Genomic DNA, 6,096 nt, shown 5'->3' with positions numbered 1-6,096 from the left:
ACGATTAGAGTCACGCGATACACGCGTGAGGCTTCGTGGTTGATGATGCTCAAACAACTTAGGAACTAAAATACATTTGATTTCGATAAATGAGTAATATATTTATTTCATAAATAAATTTTGATCATACAAATGGAGTCGATTTTAATGTTTAATAGCATTAACCATAAGAGGTATTTAACATGAGTAATAAGCAAGGGGATGTAGCTCAGATGGTAGAGCGCTCGCTTAGCATGCGAGAGGTACGGGGATCGATACCCCGCATCTCCAATTTACTCATTGATTTATTAAACCATTTGAAATTATTAATTTTCTATTTATTTTCCTACAATTGATTTAATATTTTTTTAAAAAAATATGCATAAATTATATATTTATGTTTATATGAAATATAATTTGAAATTATTAATTTTCTATTTATTTTCCTACAATTGATTTAATATTTTTTTAAAAAAAATGCATAAATTATATATTTATGTTTATATGAAATATAATAAAAAATTATTATATTATAATAAAAAACTAATGTTATGGATTATTATAAGAAAAGACTAGCTTTGGAATAACTCTTTCTCTTATAAATCTATGCACATTATTAATAAAGAATATATATATCTCTTAGAGCTAACCAAAATAATTTATATTTTAAATATAAAAAAATACCTTTCGTGTTTAATTTTTTTGTGATTAGATACAGTCTCCCCAACCCTTGAGACTTCAACACATCTCTCAAGTGGAATTGGTAAGGTATTTTACTTTATAAATTTGAGTTTAGAAGACAGTAGCCACAATATTAATGTTTAGGGATCTTCATGTATTGATTCTACTCAATTTTTGTAAATGGTCTATTTTCTTCAACAATGATTAGGTTTCAAACTTTTGATATATTGTTAATATCATTCATGACAAAACTTCGAGTAAAGTCACTTACCCTCGACCAATGGTGAAGCTAAAAGATGATATATGGTGTCTTAATGTTTCACCTCGAGTTCAAAATTATATTTGAAAACTCCATTGAAGTAGACTTCCTACTTCTTCTTAGATGCATAGATTTCTCGACAAGCAATCCGATATTTGTTATATCTGCCGTCGGCACGACACTTCGATTCCTTGAAGCACACCTTCTTTGAATGTTCCCATGCCTCCTCCTGTTAGTGAATAAAAATATCGTGGCTGATGAGTCAACACGGTTTGGTCCACGGATCAATGTCGGGAGCCTTCTATTGCCTGAGCTGGATGACGAGGTGATCGTGTCTTCGGGATGGGGTGCTTAGTAGCGTTTGTGGGCCTCCGGACTGTTAGGATCGGAGCGGCACTAAGAGGGGGGATGAATTATTGCAGCGGTAAAGTACGATAAACTTTTGACGATTTAAACATTTTCGGAAACTTCGTACGATAAATGCAACGTTTCATTTGAAACCGTTTCAATTGCGTTTTAACTTGAAGAGATACGTAAGAAGGAGACAAAGAAGTAGAGCATCAAAGTGCAAATGGTTTACAGTAATATAAATGACAATAAGTAAATGCAAACCAGAGATCACGCCGATTTTAAAGTGGTTCGGTCAAATGACCTACATCCACTTGCGAGGCCCCTCTTCGATGAGGCTCCCACCTTCCACTAGTAAATCTCTTGAAGGGGAAGGGTAAATACCCCTCTTATAACTTTTTACAAACGGTTCACTCTCTTACAGATTTTCAACAAGAAAGAAGGAGGTGAACACTAGCAAATTGAAAATAAGACTAGCTAAGACTTTTCTAAGACCTTTCTCTCAATCAATTGCTTCTCAAAAAGTTATAATCTCAACTGAGATTTGAGGAGTATTTATAGGCCTCAAGAGGATTCAAATTTGGGCTCCAAAATTTGAATTCTCTTTGGTTTCCGAGGCCAGCAGTGCCACCGTCTGTTAGTGTCTGACACTGACAGTGGACTGGCGGTGCCATCGCCCAGTCAAGCGGTGCCACCGCCCAGCTCTCGGGTGCTGGGCGGTGCTACCGCCCAGTCTAGGTGGTGCTACCGCCTAGGCCAATTCAGCTCACTGGTTGGCTCCAAACTTGGCCCAAACCAGTCCGAACTCGGGCCCAATTGGCCCCTACTTGGGTTATAGGATTAACACATAATCCTAACCCTAATTAACATGCTAACTACGAATTTAAAGACATTTTCTAAGCTATTACAAAGTCTGTAAGTCAAGACTTCTTCCGGCGAGCTTCCGACGAACTTCCGACGGTCTTCCGATAAACTCTCGGAAACCATTCTACGGACTCCCGACAAGCTCCTAGACTTCACGATTTGATCTTGGCGAGTTCCAACGAGCTTCTTTAGCAAGCTCCGATCTTTCTCGGCGAGCTCCGCGAACTTCCAACGAACCTTTTGGCAAGCTTCTGAAAAACCCTTCGGCAAGCTCCCTACTCATTCTCGGCTAGTTTCGGCAGCATTCTCGACGAACCTTCGGACTTCCGTCGAACTCTTGAACTCGCAACAAATCCTTCGCGCTTGACTCCGATACTTTATTTCGCTTTATGTCTTCATCGTTATCGCAGTTAATCCTGCACACACAAGCCAAAACTCTACTCCGATCTAGACAATTATTACAAAGCGAATTGACATTCTGTTGCCCGGCACGTCATTGGTTGGCGCTTCGTCTGATTCTTTGGCGCATCGCCCTCTCTTGCGGCTTGTTGCCCAATCGGCGATTGATCTCCACAACCCCAATATCCTTGGCGCAATTATGCTCTTGGCCCGATGCCCGACGTTCGAAGCCTTCTGCCATCCAATATCCTAACGTGATCTCCTCCGGCACAATGTCAATTCCTCCTGCGTTAACTGTCTAATCATGGTCGAGTAGACCTGCATCACTCAAAATACTTTTAAACATCTAAACACAATCAATTAGTTTCATCATCAAAATCCGAGATTCAACAATCTCCCCCTTTTTGATGATGATAACTAATTGATAACTAATGGAGTTAACATTAACTCCCCGGAGTTTAACTAAACTCCCCCTATCAATATGCCATTGATAGAACACTTGTATTATCCCAAATCCAAGTAACATTCATCACATGTTATGAAAAACATTTAAACCATCATGCAAATATATATATAATATTCAATTCATGAAGTCATCAATATACTTCTCCCCCTATGTCATCAATAAAAAGGAGAAGTAGCTCTAGCTATTTTAAAAGATATTCAAGTTTTTGTAACATGAAGCTAGATTTTCATCACAACATATAAACACAAAAGCATAGTAAGATTCTTAAGTTCAATCATGGCAATTCAACACTTGCTTCTTGTGCAAGATTGCACTTTGCTTTTCTTTGCATGTTCTAACTAGCAAAAGCTTTCTCCCCTTTGTTTTTGTCGAAAAGAAGGGAAGAGTACAAGCTAACCAACATTTGCCTTGAGCTAGCAATTTTTCTCCCCCTATGTCATTGCCGAAAAGAAGGAGAGGAACCAATGATTTAGACTTTTACATAAATTATGAATTTGCATCAATCAATATTTCAATCATCACATGATATATACAAGGCAAAAATGCAAAGAAATTATGTCATGAAAGACATCAATTGTTAAACATGATATGATAATAGTCTCAAAAATTTCAATTTGCGATACATGTGATATATTACGATACTAAAAAATTTAATGCGATGCTTTTAAGGATATCAACCTATTTTTGATACAAAGCATGGCAAGAGCAATTTTGTTGCAAGTTTTCTAAGTTTTGCATTTTTGCTTCTTTCGAGATAGCAATTCTTTGCTTCTCTACAAGCTAGCAACTTTTACGATATGCAAGTTTTACTACATAGAAGCTAGCAAATTTAAAGATATGCAAGTTGGCATATTTGCTTTTCTTTGCAATCTGCATGATAGTATTTATTTGTAATGTTCAAGATAGCAAATTGTACATCATGCTAGCTAGCAAATTAAAGATGTTAAAGAAAGCAAGCTCTTTATTCTCTTTTGAGAAGTGTCATTTTTGCTTCCTTAGCAAAAAACCAAACTAACAAGGGACCATATTTTACATGAGGCAAGCAAACAATTTGGCAAGTGTTACATTTGTATCTTTTCTTTAGATGTGCAAGAAGGTAAGCAAGTTTTTGCTTTTTTTTTTTTTGACTTGTGCAAGGTAGCTAATTTCTCTTTGAGATGACCCTTTATATCAATTCAAGATAGCATATTAGCAACTCTTTCTCCCCCTTTGTCATTGGCAAAAAGAAAAGAAGATTCAAGTTATGAATATCAAAATAATAATTTTATCATGAATATTTCATCACCGCGTGCATCATTATTGCATGCATAATACAAAATCATCATATATATTTTCAAAACATATAAACTCATCATTATATGCATGATTCCAAATCATCATTCATATCATTTCAATCATTGTTTCAATCATCACTATAGCTCATCATGCACAAAATGTAAAATCATCTAACATGATACAAACATTTATTTTCAAAATATTTATCACTATTTTCATGTATGATACCATTTTTCATATTGAATATATCATCACAATAAAAAGAAATTGCATGCATAATTTCAAATCATAAATGTTTCAAATCATGATGGTATTAACTTGTCAAATTTCATCCTACCATTCATAATCATAACTTTTCATTTGTATGCATCAAAATAATATCAAGAGTTTTTCATGCATACTTTTATATCACCACGTAAGGAATATCAAGAAGAAAGTAATTGGGTGATGTGATAAGCATTTCATGAATACAAGGAATTGCATAAAAATCATATCATGAAAGATTAGAACATGTGAATACCAAAAGACATGATTTCTTTTTGAAAAAAAAAACTACTCATAATTAATCAAAAGAAAATCTTAGGAGATCGATTAATGAAAAAATCTTGATTCATAATAAGTCTTAATTTGTAAATATCATGGAATCAAGATCATGATTTTGGATAAAACTCATTCAAATTCAAATCACCAAAAATCATTTTTATGGTTCACAAAATTCGTAACATAAGTAGATTCATGATTTCATTAATAATATATTTTCCCTTTTTTAGGTATTTCATTTTAAGTGATTGATTTCATGTTAGCATGCTTTTTCATTTATATTAAATAAAAACATGCATCAACATTTAGGATCGAAAAATGAATTTCATCGTAAAACCATCAAGATCAATAAATTCTAAAAAATGAATTGTTAGGATCAAAAAAATCCGAAAATAAAATTTAACACTTTCATGCATTCGGACATGGTTTTGCTATAGATTTCCAAATTCAATCATGAAATTAAAAATGCTCATGATCATGGATATTTTTGTATCCAAAACACATAATTTCTAACATGTTATTAAGGCATGTAATAGTGTAAAATCATCAAGATACACATGCATGGATTAATCCTAAGCACTATCACATATCATATAATTATCATCCCTAATGTTGCATATATCATTCAATATTTCAAAACATAACATGCATGAAACCTTAGCAATATACTTTTCATGATCAAATTTTAAATTTTTCAAAGATGCAAAAAAGAAAAACATGATATAATTTTTGAAAAATAATTTTTTATTTCCTATTCTAAATTAAGTACTCATGAAAGAGTTCAAGTAATTTCAAAATAATTCAAGAGAGTTGAGTTACTTACCTTGTAGTCGAAGCCCGTCAAAGCCCAATTCGCCGTTTTACCTTTGGAAGTTCTTGATTCATCCTTGGTTGCCTTCCTCTTCTTTGGCCTCTTCCTCAATCAAGTTCATTATTTATTTTAGATTTATGTTTAATAAACTTATTAAGATTTAGTGTTCGAAATTCAAGTTCATCATTGTCCTCATCACTTGAGTCATCACTCAAGTGGTATTCATTTGACCGGAGTTCCAAATCCTTCCTGTTCTTTGGAAGGTGATTTTGTTCATCATGTTCATCATGTGTTTTGTACACCATTTCATATGTCATCAATGAACCAATTAGTTCTTCAAGTGGAAAAATATTTAAATCTTTTGTTTCTTGTATTGCGGTTATTTTAGGATCCCACCTTTTTGGAAGGGATCTTAAGATCTTGCTTACGAGATCAAAATTTGAAAAAGATTTACCAAGAACTCTTAGATTATTG

The 6,096-nt window shown here is 33.8% G+C and overlaps 1 non-coding gene across 1 annotated transcript; it reads left to right on the top strand.

Moving 5' to 3' along the window:
• The first annotated feature begins 197 nt into the window (after positions 1-197).
• TRNAA-AGC (transfer RNA alanine (anticodon AGC)) lies at positions 198-270 on the top strand. Its single transcript has one exon. It is a non-coding gene; the product is annotated as a tRNA-Ala (tRNA).
• Positions 271-6,096: the final 5,826 nt, after the last annotated feature.

This window comes from Musa acuminata, chromosome BXJ1-3 (assembly GCF_036884655.1).
Source record: "Musa acuminata AAA Group cultivar baxijiao chromosome BXJ1-3, Cavendish_Baxijiao_AAA, whole genome shotgun sequence".
Classification (NCBI taxonomy): Eukaryota; Viridiplantae; Streptophyta; class Magnoliopsida; order Zingiberales; family Musaceae; genus Musa; species Musa acuminata.
The sequence above is the reverse complement of the archived record's forward strand: the minus strand, read 5'-3'. Positions and strand labels throughout refer to the sequence as shown.